Below are 22,819 nucleotides of genomic sequence, written 5' to 3'. Positions count from 1 at the left end.
ATTTAATCTTTCACAATCCTGAAGATCATTAAAGTTTGAAAAAAAAAATGGAAGGAAAGGTGTGACTTTCCAATGTTAAGGAGAATAGTATAAACATAGCTCAACAAATTGCAGAAAAGCCACTATTTACTGAGGGTCTACACTTTGTAAGACAGATACCAGTATCTAAGGATAGGGAGATAAATGCATTATTTTATTCAAAATGTAATGTTAAGGCATGCCTGAGTGGCTCAATTAGTTAAGTGTCCAACTTTGGTTCAGGTCATGATTTCACAGTTCGTGAGTATGAAACCCACATCAGGCTCTGTGCTGAACATTTGCTCAGAGCCTGGAGCCTGCTTCAGATTATGTGTCTCCTTCTCTCTCTGCCCCTCCTCCACTAGCACTCTGACTCATTCTGTCTCTCAAAAATAAATAAATGCAAAAAAAAAAAAATAATGTTTAATGAGCATCTACTATATGTCAATTGCTATCCTAGGTGCTGGAGTTTCAATAGTGGAATAAATAAACAAGCAGAAAACATTTCTTCCTTGACGGTGCTATTATTCTAAAGGGAAGGAGGCAGACATAGTAAATCAACAAATGAGTAAAATAGTTTATAGCAAGAAGTGCTATGAAGAAAAATACAGCAAGTATTGCATATAAGTAGGACTGGGAGGTGGGGAGATATAAAAGTCTTCAAAGGTATAGATGAAAAAGCCATGTTAAGGAAATAGCATTTGAATAAAACATGAAGGGCAAACAATGCTGAGAAATACAGATATCAGTGTGAAAATCAGACCCAGCAGTAGAATCTGTGAGTCCAAGGCCCTGGAGTAGAGTCTTCTCAGACCAAGTTTAGAACACATTTCAAGGAGAAGAGAGAAAGAAACTGATGCTTCAGGTAGGTTAGCTCTTTGGAACGAGGTCTTTTTTGATTTTGACAAGAGCAGTTCAGTAGAATGATAGACGACGAAACCTGGTAGGAGTGAGTACAAGAGAGAAAGGGAGGGAATTAATTGGAGATAGAGGATATAGAAAACTCTTTCAAGAAGTTTTGATATAGAGAAAAGCAGAGAAATGGGATGGTGGCTGTAGGGCAATGGGGTTCAGAGAGTATGTTTTAAAATATAGAACTGTAATGGTATGTTTGAACACTGAGGGGGTTTCTCCAGCAGTGAAACAATTGTTGAAGCAGTGTGCCCTAATTGGTGAGAGAGGCTGGGAAGTGGAAGGTTTGGGAGTGGATGCAGATACATGAACCAGAGCCACAGGAAAACAGGTGTATGGGCTCACATGACTGTGTGTCTGTGGTGGGAGCTTGGGAGAGCTCTCTCTGATGGATCCTCCTTAGCTAAAGAGGAAGCAAGTTATCAGCTGAGAGAGAAGAGAGTTTAAAGGTTTGCTGAGATCAGAGAAGGCAGGAAACCGTCATCTAAAGAGTGAAAGGGCTTGATAACAGGGTTGCCAGGAAGCCCTGGGCCCTGGGGTGTTGGTAGCATTCATGTAAATGAGACAATTCAGGGTAGCTCCAGGAATTTTCTAGCTCCACTCAGTTGTGCAGAGCAGCAGGAAGGGAGTACAGAGAACATCCCTTCCTTCATAATAGCTCAGGAAAGAGGAAGAGAAAGCATAAACAATAAAACAAAAATTAGAGGATATGTGTTAGCTGATTAATTAAATTACAGCACATGCAGTGGAGGGTTAGAGTTGAGAACAAGAAGTCTGGCTGACTTGGGTGATGGACAAGTGAAGATTATACAAGGAAAGATCCTCGAGACAGTAATAACCAGATTAAGGAAGGAGAAACATGTTTCTGGAAATGCTGATAGATTCATCATCTCATAATTTTTATCATTTTTATCAAAACCAAGGTGGATGGTGAATCTGTAGTAGTCTGAATGATGACGTAGTAGTATATTCTAATGTACAACATAATATACACTATAACTTATAGTTGTATTATTTTTATTACCCTTATTTAATAGATGAGCAATCTGAGCACTGTGTTGAGTTTTCCTCAATTAACCACTTCTCAGTCTCAAGTTGAGAAATTTACATTGCAGCTATTCTTCTTCTTCCTATTTTATACAAGGAAATTAATAAACTTGTTATTAAGTCACTTGTCCATGACCATAGAACTAGTATTTAGCAGAAATGGGATCTAGACCCACATTGATGCCTGTGTTCTTCCACATAATCAAAAACAATGCCATAAGCCATGGTGTTGGACGCTGCTTATATCCCGGCAGAGGCAAGAACAAAGGTTTTTATTGGTGCCTTTGAACGTTATATCAAGCAAGTTGATAATTTCTAAATTACAAATCTCCCTGAGATCCTGTACAAATAGAACACCACTTTGTATTTCTTGTCATATGCTGGTTCTCCGAGTTCAGACTGAGATGTTGAATTACTGTGACTGTGTGATACTGTAGCTGAAAAGCAGAGATTCAAAAGGAGCCATAAAACTCGGATCAGAGATGTGCAGTGCTTACTAGTTTGGTAGTATTTACGATTTCAGAGGACAGTTCTGTTTGCTCTTTAGAGAGATTTTAATTGTGTCACAGAAAGGGATGGCACCGTCTTCAAGGCTCGTGTCCTGTCTGGGAGAGCTTAAGAGTGTACAAGTTATTTGTTCCTTACACAACAAGGTCAATGATGGTGTTATCTCTCAGAGTCAATCCCATCAATACTGAGAGGGAGTCTAGACTATGAAATAAACAAATAACGTGCTCCCAGTTTGTTTTATCCTTCTGTCTTGAAAGATAGACTTATGATCACAGGATTTGGGGTGATGATAAAAACCAGGAGGTGAGAGCCAACCCTTGCAGCCTGTCATGGAACAAGTAGCGCTTGCCCAGTACAGTGTCAAAATAAAATGTCTCGTTGTCTTCAGATCTGCTGAATTTTATCTCTTAACAGTCTGTGAAATTGATTCTTGTAGTTATTGACAACTTGTCAGGTGTATTGGAGAAAGGTGTGTGGGAGGTGGGAAGTAGTTGTTGAACAAAGTTGAGGGAGGTGCCCAGAAAGTTAGCTGCATATTTTGAAGACAACCACATCTAGTTTTCTTAAAGGAGAGGAACAAAAATCCAAAGAAAGCATCCACTTGGTTCATTGCAAATGTATTATTAATGTAGCTATTTTTAAATTTCATTTATTTTGAGAGAAAGAGAGCAAGCAGGGGAGAGGGAGAGGGAGAGGAGAGAGAGAATTCCAGGCAGGCTCCACGTTGTTAGCACAGAGCCCAGTTTGGGGCTCAATCCCACAAACCATGACACCATGACCTGAGCCAAAATCAAGTGTCACACACTTAACCAACTAAGCCATCCAGGAAACCCTTAATGTAGCTATTTTTGATGATTAAAGAAAAAGGCAGAGCTTTTTTTTTTTTTTTTATTCTATCCAGAAGTCCTTTTTAGTTTTCTGTAATGTGAGTGATGAAGGAAATTTTCAACTTGAGGCTGGTTTTACTCTATCTTCTAGCACAAAACTAGGGTATGCTTTTCTCCCACCCTGTATAGAGCTGTTTTTGAGAAATAATGACTGTTTCTGGTATTAGATACAGCAATCAGATGCAGACATTTTTGGGACTAAAATGAAGTGAAAAGACCAAAGTAAAAATATACACATATACGTGACTCACATATAATTGTGTATTGTGATCTTGGTATATTTAATAAAAAATAGCTGCAACATTTATGATCTCACTTGCTTTTCCAGAATCTCGGAACTGCTCCATCAAGAGACATATTGTATTCCCATTCTCCTTAAAAGGGAGCAACTTTATGTCACTGCCTCAGTACACAGTTTGCAGTGTAGTTGATGCTTTGTGATTTCTGAGAGTAAGTCAAAAAAGGTGCTACATTTGCAAATATCTTCTGTCATAATGTAGGTTGCCTTTTAGTTTTGTTGATTGTTTCCTTCACTGTGCATAATCTTGATGAAGTTCCAATCCTTCATTTTCACTTTTGTTCCCCTTGCCTCCGGCAATGTGCCTACTAATAAATTGTTATGGCCGAGGTCAGAGAGATTGCTGCCTGTAATCTACTCTAGGATTTTGATGGTTCCGTGTCTCACATTTAAATCTTTCATCCACTTTGAATTTGCTTTTGTGTATGGTGTAAGAAAGTGATCCAGTTTCATTTTTTTGCATGTTGCTGCCCAGTTTTCCCAGCATCATTTGTTGAAGAGACCGTCTTTTTTCCACTGGATATCCTTTCCTGCTTTGTTAAAGATTAGTTGACTGGAACCATGAGATACCACCCACACCTGTCGGAATGACTGAAATAAACAACACAAGAAACAACAAGCATTGGTGAGGTTGCAGAGAAAAGGGAACCCTCTTGCACTGCTGGTGGGAAGGCAAACTGGTACAGTCACTCTGGAAAACAGTATGGAAGTTCCTCAAGAAGTTAATAATAGAACTACCCTACAATCCAGCAATTTCACTTTTACTATTTACCCAAGGAATACAAAATATAGATTTGAAGGGGTACATGCACCCCAATGTTTATAGTAGCATTATCAACAATAGCCAAATTCTGGAAAGAGCCCAAATGTCCATAGACTGATGAATGGATAAAGAAGATGTGATATATGTATACAATGAAATATTACTCAGATCAAAAAGAGTGAATCTTCTCATTTGCAACAATGTGGACAGAGCTAGAGTGTATAATGCTAAGTGAAATAAGTCAGGTGGAAAAAGACAAACAACATATGATTCCATTCATATGTGGAATTTAAGAAACAAAGCGGGTGAACATATGGGAAGGGAAGGAAAAAAAAAAGGAGAGAGAGGGAATCAAGCCATAAGAGACTCTTAATGGGAGAGAACAAACTGAGGGTTGATGGAGGTAAGTGGGTAGGGGTTGGGCTACTTGGGTAATGGGTATTAAGGAAGGCACTTGTTGTATTGTACTTGATGAATCACTAAATTCTACTCCTCAAGGCAATATTACACTATATGTTAACTAAAATTTAAATAATTTTTTTTAAAAAGGTGCTATAGCTTCTGTTTGCCTCTCTCTTGGAACATGTGCCATGGGAGCCATGAGCCGATATGCAAGAAGTCTAGCTTCCCTGCACCTGTGTTGCTAGAGAGCTCAGTGATAGAGATGGGAAGCTGAAACTGGAGAGCAAATCAAATGGAGATACAGATGGAGAAGGAGAAAGAGAGGGGCCCAAGGAACCCCAACTATCCTGCCCTCCCCCACCCCACTGCAATTGAGGCCTTGCCATCACAGGTTTCAGAAATATGAATATGCGACCCTTCAGATGATTTCAGCCCCGTTCTTCAAGCCACTCCAACTGAGACAAGTGGAACAAAATAACCTCTTCTTGAAATGCAGCTTCATGAGCAGAATGAATTTTTTGTTTTGTTTTGTTTTGTTTTCTCATGATCATTAATTTTTGAGATGACTTGTTACGCAGCAGCAGATAATAAGAATGGTGATAAGCCTTTTTCTCTTTTATTAATATAAATAAGAGAAACTCTATGCGTCTAGAAATCATCACGATACAATAGCAAAGGTGAGCGCTAGGACATTAGGGACATTGTAGGGCCCTGACTCTCCTAGCAGTTCAGGAAGCTTACCATGTCAAAAAGCAAGGCCAGAACAAGAGGAAATCCGATTTCTAGGACTGTGCACTATTGTGGTAAACACAATGAAACTTTATTATTTGTTAAAAGAGTACTCTCTCGCTGTATTGTACACTTGAAAGGAATATAACATTGTACATTAGCTATACTGGAATTAAAATTAAAAAGAGTAATCTCAAAATAAACAGAATGAATCTGACAATCTAATGAACACTATACATCTCACATCTTTGAACTGACTTATAAATAGTTTGACCAAACTGAAGTTATTGTTTGCCTGAGCATTAAAATCTTGACAACTCTATCCAACTCTATCCATGGGTTTTGTGAAGTAGATACAAGAAAGTGAAGAACAGCATCCTCAACAAGGATCCTGGGAAAGAACTTAATTGCAGATTGAGGGTGGAAATATGCCTTAGTTATCGCTAAACTTCTGAAACTAGTATTTAGTACACCCAGGATTTCTAGTTTCATGTATGAAAAAGTTTGTCACTCAGATAGTTACATGCCATCATAACCGCATGTCAAGCAGAATATTATTTAAGATTTTTTTTAAACAAGGAGCTGAAAAACCAAGTCAATCTGGTTTAAAAAATGAATGACTCTCATAATTGAAAATTCCATAGGCTGATCCAATAGGTCAAGTGATGAGCGGACCTTGTTTCCTCACTCTCTTTTTACTTCTGTGGGTTTGCTTTATTTGCAACATACTTTCACCATAGCTGTTCAAAGAGTCTTAAATCTGGAAGATCCCTAATCATTCTTTCCTAAGTACTGAACAAATGTTCTTGTTGAGCTAGATCAAGTTAGGGGATGTACATTTTACTAAACCATTTCTGGGATCCAGGTAATGAGATTGTGGATTAGCTCAACCTAGGCTCCAATATGGGATATACTGTAGAGTGTCCCCTACAGTATGGTTTGAACAGAGGATGGGTTCTATATTCCCCAGTCCATTAGAGTATTATTATTATAAGATAGGGTGTTGGATCCTGGGTAACCAAACCTAAAAATGTCTTGTCTACCTCTAAAAATGATTTAGGAACCAGTATATATTTTAATATCTAGGAAAAACCAGCATTTCCTAAGTGAACTGACCCTGCATTTTTATGGATTACTTTAAATATTTCTTTGAGCAATGCAATGCAGTGCTAATTATTTATGTGAGTTTTCTGCATAGGAGTTTTTGCACTTTTACAGCTTTTAGAAAGAGGAAAAAAATACATAATTTTGAGTCATCTGTAATATCCCCAGTGTTCTCTGCTGTAACATCTTTGGATGAAGTAAAGTAATAAGTTGGGGAGGCTTGAGAATCCACTGGCTTATGATTTATCCAACTGCAAATTAGACTAGTTCAACTGGGTAATAAGAATAATAATAATACATGCTTAGGGAACATAATTCACAGTGGAAGAATAAAGGGAGCATTTCCCTCTGTTTCCATGGGCTTCAGAGAATGCTTATTAGCCTGGTGACTGATGTGCTTCTTTGAGTGCTGTCACTAAACATGTGAAGAACAAGGGTGGTTATAAAACTATTTCAATTAGGTGGTGCACATTCTGAGGATGTGAGGAGCTTAAAGAATATTTGGGTCACAGGAAAAGTCAAATTTCTTGGAAGCATGTTTTTAAACCAAAGCTTTAGAAATATTCTTATCCTACTGAAATATTTCTTATTCTACTGAATATGTTTGCATTTTAATTCAGGGTAAGGATGAGTTCAGTGTATAGACAAATTTGTCACATTTATAAGAAAATGGAGCCTGTGAGAAGGTTAATATTTTTAGTAAAATTAGTAAAAGACCATTGGAAAGGGAAATAGAAAGAAATCCATATAATAATTAAAGCTAGGTTTTGATTAATTACCTGATTATTTTTAGGTAGCAAGAAACACCTAACAACCATAGAGGCAATCTATAATTATTTCTAAAGCACATATTGACAGATAGGGAAAACATTCTCTTAAATTTATTTTGAAATGGTTTTAAGTTTAGGATGGGGGCGCCTGGGTGGCTCTGTCGGTTAAGTGTCCAACTTCGGCTCAGGTCATGATCTCATGGTTCTTGGGTTGGCCCGTGTCAGGCTCTGTGCTGACAGCTAGCTCAGAGCCTGGAGTCTGCTTCAGATTCTGTCTCTCTCTTTCTGACCCTCCCGTGCTCATGCTGTCTCTATCTCTCTCTCAAAAATAAATAAAACATTAAAAAAAAAGTTTAGGATGATAAAACCACACCTAATGGAGACAGTAGTTGGCTGGCTAGTAGTATATTATTTTTGGTTAAACTGCAGGATATTAATTTTGGTTAAAGCAAGAAAGTGGGTCTTTTACAATTTTGGTTTTCCCACATAGATGTGGCATGACATTAGGACATACTATTTTAATGTTTTTGTCACCCCATTTCCTCATATGTAAAATGAGAAGAAGAATACTTATTTTTAAGGTCTGTTGAAGAACCAAATGTGTTAATATGTGTTGTATGTTTTCAACAGTTCCTGCCATATGTCAAATACCACAGAAATATTAGGTACTTAGCTAGTAGTTTGGTTGTCTATAGTATTAGAGACAATCTACCTGTTCTTTCTGAATTTTGAAGGAAGCTACTCACTTTTTTACCCTAGATTTTAATATTTTATTGAATTCCAATTCCATTATAATTCTGAATCCTTTCTGTGTTCATTGTCTTTTATCTTAAAAAGTTTCTTGAGATTTTTTTTTCTCCCACCAATATTTTGAAATTTACAAAGAAGTTCTTTGGTGTAAGCCTTTCTTCAACCATGGGATGGGCACATTGAGTGTCCATTAAGCCTAGAAATGTATGTTCTTTATTTATGAGAAATTGAATTATTATTTTGATCATTTTCTTCCCTCCATGTTTATTCTTCATGCTCTCTGCAATCTTTATTATCAGGATATTAATCTCTCAGAACTAATGCTTAAATTTCTCATCTCTTCTTTCTCACTTTTTATGTCTTTTCTATTCTGTCTCTATTCTGAAATGTTTAGTCAACTTTATTATATGATCCTCAACACAGGCATGGGCGTTAGTCTGTGGTATACAGTTAATCCTAAAGAAATGGTAGCTTTTCTTCTTCTCATTCTCATTCTCTGTCTCTGTCTCTCTCTCCTTTTCTTTTTTAAAATGTTTTAAATGTTTTATTCATTTCTGAGAGAGAGACAATGTGAGCAGGGGAGGATCAGAGAGAGAGAGCGAGTCACGGAATCCAAAACAGGCTCCAGGCTCCGAGCTGGCTGTCAGCACAGAGCCCGACGCGGGGCTAGAACCCGTGAAATCATGACCTAAGCCGAAGTCGACTGAGCCACCCAGGCACCCCAACTCTCTCCTTTCCTTCCTGCTGTTGCTTCCTTTTCTTCTACTATATCATTCTTGCTTCCCAAGTAATATGCTCAGTTTCAGGTTTTTTGATTAAATTCTTCAGTTTCTGTATCCTATCTCTGCATCTAGTAGATGTGGACCTCTGTTCTCAGTCCAGGGAAATATTAAACAATGTAAAAGTGAACCAGAAAGGTTTTTGTAAACTATCATTTATTAAACACCCACTACATAACAGAGAATCTGTTAAATTGGCTTCCTCTAAACCATTATAACAGTTACAAAAAACTTTAAGATAACTTTAGTCTTTTTTTAATGTTTATTTATCTTCTGAGAGAGCACAAGTGAGGTAGGGACAGAGCGGGGACAGAGGATCTAAAGCGAGCTCTGTGCTGAGAGGCTGACAGCATTGAGCCCAGTGTGGGGCTTGAACTCACAAACTGTGAGATCATGACCTGAGCCGAAGTCGGATGCTTAACAGACTAAGCCACCCAGGTACTCCATAATATAACTTTAGTTTTAAATAATTTTAGAAATAAAGACATCAAGGTGCAGGGAGATTGCAAAATTTAGCAAAAAACATAAAATGAGATTTGAGCCTTGTTATTTCAGCCTCTAAAATCCATGCCTTAATTTCTACACAATGTTGCAATGACACAAAAGTAAATTACAAAAAGGCCTGTCGGTACTGTAGAGGGAAACCCAGCTCATTAATGGTATCTGGGACACACTAAACCAATGCTAGCTAAAAAGTGTGGGCATTGCACATCATTTATATAACAGCTGTGTGCATATCCCACAGCAAAGATTGTCTCCTGATGTGTACAATTGGCTTGACTTCTGAGCTGTTGTGATTTCCCGGCTTCTCCAGCACAGCTTTGAGAATGGAATGTAGCAAAATGACTTCTCCTCGCTGAAATTCTCACCAGGGAAGGACAAAAGAAGATGCTTGTTATTTTACTCAGGTACAGGGATTTTTTCATTTTGGTGAACACAGAGGAAAATGAATGTGGTGGTAAGAAAGCCTGGTGGATGTGTAGTCTGTACAAATCCTCCCTGTGGCTAATGATGTATTTGAAATGTGTTTTTCTCCATGTGGGAGAGTGACGTACTTTAATGCAAATTATCCCTCCTTGACCTCCCAATGACTTTCTATCAAATGAAATAATATTTCTATTGTGATTTATAATGCACACATGCCATGACTTACAACTGTGGAGAATTTTCATTCAAATATCTATCCATCATTCCATTTACCCCATAATGTTTAGGCTGAACCAAATGAAATTGTATACACTCAACTGTTTGTGAACTGTGGAGTGATAATTTCCTTTTTTAAAAAAAAATTAATGGTTATTTTTGAGGGAGAAAGAGAGACAGAACACAAGCAGGGGAGGGGCAGAGAGAGAGGGAAACACAGAAACCAAAGCAGGCTCCAGGCTCTGAGCTGTCAGCACAGAGCCTGATGTGGGGCTCAAACCCATGAACTGTGAGATCATGCCCTGAGCCAAAGTCCAACACTCAACCAACTGAGTCACCCAGGCACTGTGGGAATGGTAATTACACACAGTTCAAAATCAAACTTACTGGATTCTGAATAAAAGTAACTGTGAAAGATTAAAAATTTATTAGACGTAACCATAGATTATTTGAACAAGAAGATTGTATGTTTCTCTATGTATGTAAGAAATCCTTGTTGACTGTTTCCTGTGCATTGGATTCTGAAGATACAGTGCTAAACAAAAGAGGTGTAGTCTATGCCTACATGGTGGTTCAAATCTTTTGGAAGAATGGAAATATACTTAAAACCACTGTAGTATAAGAAGGTGGAAATTGCCAGGGTGCCTGAGTGGCTCAGCCAGTTAAGCCTCCAGCTCTTGATTTCAGCTCAGTTTGTGATCCCAAGATTGTGGGATAGAGCCCCACATCAGGCTCTGTGCTAAGTGGGTAGGCTGCTTGAGATTCTCTCTCCTCTCCTTTTGCTCCTCTCCCCTCCAATAAATAAATAAATAAATAAATATTTAACAACAAAAAAAGAGTAAATTGCTGTAAAGTGGTATTGGAATTCAAAAGAGAATGATATGTCTCTCTAAAGGAACTTAGAACAGGTTTTATGGGGAAGAAGGTATTCCACTGCTCCTTGAATATTGGATGGGGCCCAGTGAGGAAGAGCACATGAGTTAGAGCGAATTATAAATATGCCTAGGTAGGTGTTCAGTTCTTATGGGACACAGTTATGAGGCTTGCACATAAATTATTTCTAATTGGTCAGGGAGGTGAAATATAAAGAGTTTTAAGACAAAGGAGAAAGCTATGTGAGTTCACTCTAGGTATATATACATTTGTTTTTCTTTATGCAGAAGAGATAATTCACTGGACTGCGGAAATCAGGAAGGGCTTTTCAGTCAAGGTTTTATCTGCTTTGCTTAGAAAAATAAAGAATATCATTTATGTGGGTGCATAATGGAAGAAAGCATTTCTAAGTTGAAGGAAAGGCATGGCAGTGAAGAAGTGCAAGGAATTTTTAAGAGACAGGACCATGCTCTGATGAGATAGAGATGAGGCTGTTCATAAATACTGGACTAAATAAAGGAGAGGTTTGATAGCCATGTGGAGCAACTTGTGTTATATTCAGTGTGACATTACTGAAAATATATGAAAGGAGGCTACTTTTTCCTGAAAGAGTTGAGGCTGCAGAACTAGAGGAAGACCTATGGCCAGATCATCATTGTCTTGTATTAAAATACAATGGTGGGGGTGCCTCCGTGGCTCAGTTGGTTGAGCATCTGACTTCATCTCAGGTCATGACCTCATGGTTGTGAGTTCGAGCCCCACATCAGGCTCACTGCTGTCATTGCAGAACCCACTTTGGATTCTGTTTCCCCCTCTTTCCATGCCCGTCTCCCACTTGCACTTTCTCTCTCAAAAATAAACATGAAAAAATACAATGGCATTCAGTATTATATAGTAGAATGAAAAGTGAATTTTAAGCTAAAAGATAGGGGCCAGTTAATTAATGCCTCTAAAGCTTATCTTCCTCAGTATCCCCCAAAATTTTAGTAAATTCTTTGTCTAGTTCACATGGCCATTGTCAAGAATGTATTCAAAATAATGATGATTATCTCCATGAGATAAATGTGGAAGTCTGATTCTGAAGTGGCATTTTCAGGGAGTAAATTTAACCAAGAATGAATGTCATTGGAGTGAATGCCTCTTCATAAGCAACTAGTCACCACCCAGGTTCACAGAGGATGGGTATTGGTCAAAAATGTATCATTTGTGACCACAGTCAAACCTCTTCCTCAATCCATAACTGCTGTCATGGCTGAACATTGTTCTCAAAACCTCCCTAGTGAGAAGGCTCCATAGAGCAGCAAAACAGTCCTATTCTGCTGAGACTTCTCTTAGTTGTTTATATAGACTTTGCCAAAAGTTTCTTAGTCAGTGCACCATGTGGGGCAGACAAGTTGAAGATACCCTCATAGTCGGTGGGCAAACAGAGATGATGAAATGGACCCTTGAAAGTTTCAGTGCAATTAATTGAAAAAACATTCGTGCGAAATCGAGAGGACTTGATACTTTGTCCAATTCTGACTTTAAAGCTCTACACTTAGTTTGTTCCTTTTTCCTCTTCTCCCTCCTTTTACTTTCTCTCTTACATCTAAGTTTTGGAATACATACTTACTCATGCTATCTTTCAAGGAAGGTAACCTCAGAATCTTCACTGTGAAGGATTTATCACCATTTTGCAAAGAGGAAATCTGAGACTCAGAGAAGGGTTGTTCTACCCAAAGAAACTCAGAGAAGTAAGTGACTATAATAAGATTCAAATCGAGGTCAGCCTGACTACAAAGTCAGTTATCTTTTAACTCTACTGTGCTGCTGCTTATATTTAGAACAAATGGAGGGGTGCCTGGGTGGCTCTGTCGGTTAAGCAACAAACTTCAACTCAGGCCATGATATTACGGTTTGTGGGTTCGAGCCCCACATCAGGCTCTGTGCTAACAGCTCAGACCTGGAAGCCTGTTTTGGATTCTGTCTCCCTCTCTCTCTCTGCTCTTCCCCCACTTGTATTCTGTCTCTTTCTATCTCTCCAAAATATAATAAGTATTAATTTTTTAAAAAATAAAAATTAAAGCAAATAGATAATACAGAACTTCCCTGATACTAGTTTAATCCACATTTGTAATCACAAAATGATGTGAAGATGCAGAAAACTAAACATTACAGAATTGCTTGGGACAGGAGAAAATTATAAGAAAAAAGAACATAATTTAACATGTCTACTAATAGGGGATTGATGAAATAGATTATAATAATTCTGTAAAGTGAAGTATTATATGGTCCTTAAAAACAGTGAGGTAAGGCCATATGTACTGATGTGCAAAGATTCCAGCATTCTTTTCCAACTATAACCAAAGCAGAATAATATGAATCATGTGATTTCAATTTACAAAAATGATATGATACTGTATTTGTTTATAAGCATATAAAAGGAAGGATGTAAAAGAAACTGCTTATAATACTGGTAACTTCTAGGTAGCGAGAAACAGAGAGACTTACTTTTATTATGCATCTGCAGTATATGTTATTGATTTTATTATATGCATAATGTTACATTTTTTAAGAATTAAAATTAGATCATATAAATTGAGAGAGTATTTATGGTTGCTCACAGCTTCCAAATTCCACGTTTGAAATCAGAAAACTATCTCACTTTGAGCAACTTCAATAGATTATTTCTGAATAAGGTTGCCCTGTGGCCAAAATTTGAGACACTTGCATGTGTATGAAAAATGTATGTATGTGTGGTGTTAGTTTCAGAGTGACAGCTGGATAGGGGAAACTGGTCAAAGGCTGACTCATAGCATATGACCTCCCAGGTTTCTTGATTCCTGCACATAGAGCATTCTCAGCAAGATCAAGGGCAGGCAAGAAAGTGATTCATTAAACTTCTGTGGTTGATGTGCATAGATGTATGCTGCAAGTAAGCACCTTGTCCCTGCTGACCAGTGCTGTAGCCCTTTGTTTAAAGGACAAAGATCATTTCAAGTAAGGAACTCGAAAACTGCATACGTAGAGATGAAGAGCCAACAGTACAGATTGTAGACACAATCAGAATCCCATTGATCAGAATCAAGTTACAGTTTTGGAAAAAAAAGACATTGTAATTAATAATAGTATTTCTAAGACTGAACTTTATTCCTACACACTTGAAGGGATTTAGCTCAATAACAATGGTCACATTTTAATTTGTTATTCATTTAGATGGAACGTGGTATTGTATAATATTTTGTCTATAACCAGCAAATACTGATCCTCTGTCTCCAAGAAGCTTATCATTATATAAACACACTTTTTTTTTTTCCCTTATTGGTCAGGCTAAATGAAAATCCATGTCCAAAACTTTATTTACAGGTAAGGTTAATAATATTAGCTAATGGATCAGAAGAAAGGCTCAATGTCTTGGAAAAAAAAGACATGAAAGCCTCTTAGAGTAGTATAAAGTAATTTTTCATCTTTTTATTTTCATTTTATTCATTTTTATAGGTGATTTACAGAAAATTCAAAATATTATTGATTTTTCATCACAGTTACCATTTTATTTTATTTTATTTTGGTTTTTTTTTGTTTTTAGTTTTTTATTGTTTATTTATTTTGAGAGAGAGAGAAAAAGACAGAGACAGAGCATGAGCAGGGGAGAGCAGAGAGAGAGAGAGGGAGACATGAAATCGGAAGTAGACTCAAGGCTCCAGGTGGTCAGCACAGACCCCGATGCAGAGCTCAAACTCACCAACCTCAAGATCATGACCTGAGCCAAAACAGGATGGTTAACCTACTAGGCCACCTAGGTGCTCCCAAAGTTACCATTTTAGTATATCTAATAAGATATTCTTTTGTTCTTTTCCTAACCTGCTAACTGTGGGTAATCTCTAAGACTCATAGATCTGTTCTGTGTATATCTTTGCTTTAATGGTTTCATTTATGGCCAAGAATCCCTATGGTTTCCAAATCTACATTTGTGTTGTTTTGTTTTGTTTTGTTTTGTTTATTTATTTATTTTGAGAGAGAGAGAGAGAATCCACGCACTTGCATGAGCAGAGGAGGGGCAGAGAGAAAGGGAGAAAGAGAATCCCAAGCAGGCCCTGCTTTCAGTATGAGCTGAATGCAGGGCTTGATCCCACAAACCTTGAGGTCATGACCTGAGCTGAAATCAAGAGTCAGTCTCTTATCCAACTGAACCACCCAGGTGCTCCTCCAAATCTCAAATTAAAATTCTTTTATTCATTTTTTTTTCTTTTTAACATTTATTCATTTTTGAGAGATAGAGTATGTGGGGGGGAAGGGCAGAGAGAGAGGGGGAGACAGAATCTGAAGCAGACTCTGTGCTGACAGCATTCCATTCAAACTCGTGGAATGCAAGATCATAACCTGAGCTGAAGTTGGACACTTAACCAACTGAGCCACCCAGGTGTCCCCAAATATGCCTTCCTAACTAGATTTCTCACCATGTATCCAAGACCTTACCTTAATTTTCCATAGAATTATCTTCTTTCAGATGTCTCATATTAATTTAAAACATACTTTTTCTAAACCAACTTCATTTAAACTCATTGTCTACCACAATCTACCTCACCCTCTCCATTTCCATTCATACTTCCCAATCAGAGACTCTTCTTTCTTTCTTACTTCAAAGTTTTGGAGTCATTTTTCACCAGATCTTCATCATCATTGTTTTTCACCAAGATTTGCCAATAACCTCCCTTCTAAAGTATTCTCTTCTTCCATGGTTGTTACCATTGTTTAAATTCTCATTTTCTTCTTCTTCTTCTTTTTTTTAATGTTTTATTTATTTCTAGAAGAAAGAGAGAGAGAAAGCGCGAGCGTGAGCAGGGGAGGGTCAGAGAGAGAGGGAGACACAGACTCCGAAACAGGCTCCAGGCTCTGAGCTGGCAGTCAGCACAGAGCCCGACGCAGGGCTCGAACCCACGAACCGCGAGATCATGACCTAAGCAAAAGTCGGACGCTTAACCGACTAAGCCACCCAGGAGCCCCTAAATTCTCATTTTCTTAAAAGCTACCTGGTATCAGTATATCCAAACTATTCCCTATTGCCTACCCATTGATCCATTTTGTCCAGAGATATTGCCTGAAACCTATCATTTTTGATAACTGTGGTGGTCCATCAGAAGCCCTCCTTATTCTTCCTCTGCTTTCCCCCAAGTCAGCTGTCATATTTCATTCTCATTGCTCTCTTCTACACTCACTTTCCTAAATGTAAACTGTTCATTTAGTATAACTTTTCTAATGACCCTGGGCTTTTGCAGGAGTGAGTGTTTGCTTAGCACAAAATCATTGATCCCATCAATTAAAAGTATGTTGTGAGAAACAACATAGCTAAAGTGATCTCTCTCATCCAAATATATTGTTTTTACTTTTGCATTCCAAACTCATTGTTTTAAAATCAGTATTCTTTAAGTGAACTTTTGAGAACTTAGAAATTCAGTTTGTACTAATATACAATACTATACTATAGTACTATACAATACTGTATATAGTTCTATATATTCAGTTTGTACTATATACTTGACATAAAATTTAACAAAGAGTTATATATAACTCGTGACATGTACCTTAACAAAATGCATGACCATACTATTTTGAACATCTAGTACAGCTCTCTTCTTGAGTTTAGCTCTTCTGATAACAAGATATTTATTCTCTTCTCTCATTTATTGTAATGGTTTTGCCACCTTGACCATTGTCCAAACCCCCTACCCAAGGCCTGCAAAGTGACTAGAGAAATTTACATATTTCCTGTAAAACAGATCCCCAAAGCCTGGGTACAATACCAAAGCGCCCCTATGTTTAAGTTCTAAAAGTATTTAAAGAAAATCATCAAATGGGGGACCTACATATACTCCACATATGCTAATATTAAATTTTAAAATAATATATTGTCATGTTATTATTTTAGGAACATAGGAGGAAAGGACACATTTTTCTTTGAACTGCCAGTCATCTGAGGCAATTTTTACCTAATTTATTTTGCACCTTTTCTCCTAGATAAAAGTGGAACAATTATTTCTTAAAATGCTATAGGTCTAATTGGAAGTTTTAACTATTTTTCTTGCTGAAATCAAAATTGGCCTTTTATAACCTAAGAAGAATATATATTAATTTTCTTTGGAAAATATTTGCAATTATATTACCTCTATTTTGATCATTAAGTATATATCATAAATATTCTCCCCAAATAAACATGCTAATTTTATTAGAGGACAGAAGAATTTCTTTTCAACAATGCTTATGTCAAAATTTTTACCTGACACAAAATAATTCTGCTGTGACTTTCTACATAATTANTATATATATATTCTATATATATAAATATTTTAGAGTGCATTATTGCTTTGTAAGATCACAAGTTGTTGAGTGCTACCAAGGGAAGGAACCGTGAAAAACACAGATGAAAAACTACAATCTGAAATTATATGGGAAGGGTTGGAGTAGAAACTCTCTGTAGTAACAGGTATGTTGTTAATGAAGGATTGAGGAGCTAGAAGGAAGAAAATGGGAGCTATTTCAAGAGAAATGAATCAGGAGAACTCAGTACATGGTTCTTGGGTCACTTGTCCAATACTTGGTCCCAGGACAGATACCCAAACCTCATTTACTAATGTTGTCACCTTTCTTGGCATTGACACTAACCTATGGTTATAGACTTTGGGTCAGAATCTGATTTTCTGATACCTCTGGCTTCCTTAGATTATCTAATGGCTTTCACTACTGTTCTTATAGAATAAAACTAAATGTTCTAATAGCATTACTGGTAGAAATAAGCCTCATAGATTTGCCTAACAGTTCCCAAGAGCCCTTAGACATTAGCACTTGCAATGCTTGTAATATAGAAGCCTATTATTTAGAATTTCTCAGTTTTCTGTCTTCTCCCTTCCATCCTATACAAAGGAGAAGGTGTTTTCTTGTTTTGTTTGTTTGTTTGTTTGCTTTTATAGGTAATAACTGCTACAAAATTGTAAGTCCCAAAATGTGTAACTAGAGACATGATGACTAGCAAGTCTCTCTGGAAAAAACAGTATATGCCTGACTATTTTTACATCCCCTAGTCCCTATAAGCCATCAACATTTTCTTGATGTTATTTTTTTTCAACTGATGAATAATTAACATACAATGTTATATTAGTTTTAGGTATACAACATATTGGTTCAATAAGTCTATACATTACTCAGTGCTCACCACCATAAGTGTGGTCACCATACAATATTGTTACAAGATTATTGAGTATATTCCCTATGCTGTACTTTCTATCTCCATGACTTACATATTTTATAGATGGAAGCTTGTACCTCTTAATCCCTTTATCTATTTCACCTATCTCCCCAACCACCTTCTGCTGGCTTTTATGAGAATATCTCTAATTCCTAACTTCAAATTACCTTTGTATTTTATATCTATTGAACATATTTACTTGTCTGCATGTTTATTCCTCAAAGATCCCAAAAATTTATAGCCTAGTCTCTCTACTTTGTTCATTCTTGGCATGTATTGGTTGCCCTTCAATTAATGCAAGACTTCTGAATTATGATTATGCCATCTATAGGTGATTGATTTGTGAACCACTTCCCTGGTGAAGGCTATTTCAATGGTCTGTTGGTTTAATAATTTGGGGCATTAATACAAAAAGTGAGCATATATGGAAAAATAACATTTAATTTTAATTTTTTTATGATGGTAAGTGAGAGCTGGGAAACCTAGTAAGAGTCCTTTAAAAGTATATTCAAGATACTTTGTTCCTAATTATAGAATTATATATAATTATATAATTATAATACAAAAATTCCTAATTATAGAATTATTTGTATTCATAACAGATGATGTTAAAAGTACATAAAGAACAGAGAAGTTGAAAATGACCAACATTTCCACCTGTTAAGTATATCCTATTTGATAACATTTTGGTATATACCTTTTAAAATACATACCACATTTCCTTGTTAAAACCATGGACTCTATTTCTAGACAATCTTGGTTTAAACCTTTGCTCTATCACTTCCTAAGAGTATAACTTTAGACAATATACTTGATCTCTCTGTGCCTCAGTTTCCTGATTTGTAATAAGGGCAGTAGTAGTATTGACCTATTTATTTGGTTTCCTGTGAGGATTAAAGTCGTTAATCTATGCATAGCTTTTCAATTTATGACTAGGTACATTAATGTAGTTTGTTACTGTTATTGATAATGATGATGGTGTTACTATGTAATAGATCGATGGACTTCAANGGGGGGGGCACAGAATCTGAAACAGTCTCCAGGCTCTGAGATAGCTGTCAGCAGAGAGCCCGACGCGGAGCTCGAACCCACGAACCATGAGATCATGACCTGAGCCGAAGTCGGAGGCTAAACCAAGTGAGCCACCCAGGTGCCCCTTAGATAAACTCCTTTTAACTGTAGTCCATTTTTTAACTGAATGATTCTATTGGTAGGCACTAAGAAAGCTTACTAAGAACTATTTCTTAGTCATTTCCTTTTTTCTTTTTCTTTCTTTTTTTTTTTTTTTTNGTACATATTTCTTAAGAAATTTTAAGAACACCTTGCTGTTGGGCATTGTTGGTTGATTCAAATTTGAGCGAAGTGAGATATCTAATAATTCAGATATTTTTAAACCTCTCCTTTTGGACTTAAAATACAATAACAACAACAAAAGATCATTTCCTTTCTTTGACTATTAAACTTCTTTTCCCGCTAGCCCGCATGCCTTCTCACCTTGCTTATCATTGTTGAGAAATAAACTTTAATCATACAGAGAAATCTTATTCCATTCTTTTACTTCCTTCTTTGGATGTATTTTATAATAATTTAAATGGATAAAAATAAAGATATCACTTTTTCCCCAATAATCAAATTAAGCAAGCACTAGAGTCGAGCTGAGAGTAGAATACCTTTGGTCACATGTTGGAGAAGTAGTAAAAATTTGCAATTTATTGCCTAATGCTTGATTCTTAGGGTTATGTAAGTGTAAACTCGGAAAGTGTATAGAGCTTCAGAGCTACTTGGTGGAGTGAGAGAAAACAAACAAAAAACCAAAAACAGGCAGTTCACCAAATCCACCAGAGGAGGAAAAAAGCCAGAGCCTCCAGCTAGCTAGCTAGAACAGAACTCACAAGATCACATGGCTTTACCTCCATGAATTGAATCATCATATTCCATTTGAATGTTAAACAAACCTGACTAGCCTGTTTTCTATCTAGGCAACCTTACTGAACCCCATTCATTCTCTGTCCCTAAAGGAGGAGAAGGGAGTCTAGCATGAGAAGATCATCTGTCTTCATAAGGCAGCTTTATTTCCCATCCTGTGCCATCCTGCTACGGATCTCACTGAATTAGCAGAAGGAGTTCATGAAATTCAGGTGTGTTTCATTACAAAAGGTAAATTCCTTGCATATTCACTTTCTAAATAATGTTTCAACTGGAATATAACCTTTTTGTTAGTTGTGAACCTATTGCACAAATAATATTTCTTCTAAGTGTTTCTGGTGGTGATGTTATGGAAACCAGAGCAAAGTTGCATCTAGAGTATAGGAAGTGCTGTGTGTATAGGATTATGTACTCCAGCAGAGCTATGCCTGGTTCATCTTCTCTATGATCAGAAGCAACTTAATCCTTCATGTTTTCAAACAACACTTCTTGGACTCCCAAGACATAAGAGCACTTGGGAGAAATTAACTGATTCAAGAGAATATTTTCATAATTTTTTAAATGTGAAAGACACGTACATGGTATTTACTATAGGAGACTGCTGTAAAATCATTACAGTTTATTACCAACACCAAACCATGCTCTCTTAAACCAAGGTATTTTGCTTTATTACCCCAAAGTAGCTGCATGGACTGTATTCCTTTATACCAGGATGCTCATGGTAGGGGAAGATCTTTAAATAATCCTCATCTGGAGCAAGGAAAACAAAAGGACTCACAGTCTTTCATCAAATAGCCCCCAAGTGACAAAATACAGCTCACATTGTGGTAATTTTCCAAACAAATCAAGACCTCTGATTAAATAAGTTGGGCCTTAGGCTTCCTGCGATTCTAAAGACTATCAATAGAAGCATTGTGGCACAGGCTTATTAGACTCATTGGAGCTATAATTAACCATTGGAGAGAAACAAAAATGTAAAAAAAATCCATTATGATTAATTTTCACAGGATGTCTTGGAAACCTTACAGGAGGAATTAGTAGTCTGCCTATTTATAATTAACAGATCGCAAACACTAATGCATTTTCCCAACAGGGACTATTTAAATGGAAAGCTTTGTTGATGTGAGACTTAAATACATAGGCTTGAGTCCCTGAAAGATGTGTTTTACAGAGATTTTAGGACAATGCAGTATGTTCTCTTGATTGGAGGTTCTTGTGGTTGCTTCTGTTTGAAGTGGTCCTAGGGGAGCATCCCCTTGGCTTCCTTTAGCTAAGGCAGCATGTGCAAAATGAGGGCTTGGATATCATGTTCCCTTCAGAGAGAATCCTGCAGTCAGTGCAGACACAGCGGGAAGGAATTAGCACTTTAGTTAAGTGTTAAGAGTCCAATTTCTAAATGGTTATATTTGGAATTTTGTGATCACCTCAGCCAATCAGTATTGACAGAGAACTCAAATTTACATATACGGGATTCGGTGTTATCATAGAAAGCAGTAAAGTATATAAGCTGACAAGCAATAGGGTATTAATATCTCTCTAGAGCTATAAGGAAATAAAATCATATTTTATAACAATTCTAATTTGTGAATAATAACTTCAAAAGAGAAGTTACTGGGCAGAAACTGCTAATGTAATAAATTTTCCCCTGCCTCTAACTTGTCCAGACCTCTTGTAGGCTATCCATTCTAGATAACATGATTCTGCATCATGAATTCCTTCAATGGCAACCACCGCTTTATCATACAGTTAAAAACCATCATAATCTAACCACTCTTTATGGATATGGTCTTAATCTTCTGCATTTTCTTATGTTGCACCAATTTTATAAGTTACTTAACATTGCAGGACCTTAACATAGTCTTTCTTACTGTCTTTGCTCTTTTCAATCTGAAAAAAAATCTCGCTCAATCTTAAAACATAACTTCGGGCACACAGCTCTTACTTGAATATGTTTTGGCCTATCTTTTTTTTTTTTAATGTCTTTATTTTATTTTATTTTATTTTGAGAGACAGAGGCAGAGAGTGAGTGGGGGAGGGGCAGAGAGAGAGGGAGACACAGAATCTGAAGCAGGCTCCAGGCTGCTGTCAGCACAGAGCCCAACATGGGTCTCGAACCCACGGAGTGTGAGATCATGACCTGAGCCCAAGTCGGATACTAACCGACTGAGCCACCCAGGTGCCCCTGTTTCTGCCTATCCTTGCGTGTTGTAGTTTCTTGGGTTAATAATATACCTCACATCTGTGCTAATATGACATCTAGTATCTGACTCTACCTGCTCATACATATGGTATCCTTGGTATATTTTCTCATATTTGCTGGTGACAACCTTTCTTATTCCTGAAAATGTTGAGAACATAAACATTTGCACCAACTATTGAGGTTCCGTTTGTCCTCAGGTAAGCAAGACTCCAGATCTTTGAGCACCAGGGTATTTACTCAGATGACCCTCCAAGTCAGAGGCAAAGGACTTTATAAGGAAGAAAGGAAGAGAAAGAAATGTTCAGTTACTTGATTAAAATTAATACACATCCAGCTGCTTTGAATGGATTCTGAGGCAAAGTAGATCACATGAGGAAGTCCTTTTTGGAATAACCTGAGGACCCAGGAACAAAATCCCTCAAAGGAGAACGCAGAAATCAGATTCAAACTAAGCTTTGGGTGTCCATGGTGAACTTCCACGATCATATA

General features: G+C 37.1%; 1 long non-coding RNA gene across 1 annotated transcript in view; it reads left to right on the top strand.

Annotated features, from left to right (window-relative positions):
- The window catches only part of LOC144230092 (uncharacterized), a 220,579-nt gene that overhangs the window by 97,427 nt on the left and 100,333 nt on the right, over window positions 1-22,819 (top strand). The window contains exon 2 of the long non-coding RNA XR_013334687.1: window positions 20,223-20,342. This is a non-coding gene — a long non-coding RNA (uncharacterized LOC144230092). The remainder of the gene's footprint in view (window positions 1-20,222; window positions 20,343-22,819) is intronic.

The sequence above is a fragment of the Crocuta crocuta genome, unplaced genomic scaffold (genome assembly GCF_008692635.1).
Source record: "Crocuta crocuta isolate KB4526 unplaced genomic scaffold, BGI_CrCroc_1.0 scaffold34, whole genome shotgun sequence".
NCBI lineage: Eukaryota > Metazoa > Chordata > Mammalia > Carnivora > Hyaenidae > Crocuta > Crocuta crocuta.
Note: the sequence above shows the minus strand (reverse complement) of the source record. Positions and strands in the feature narration are given on the sequence as shown.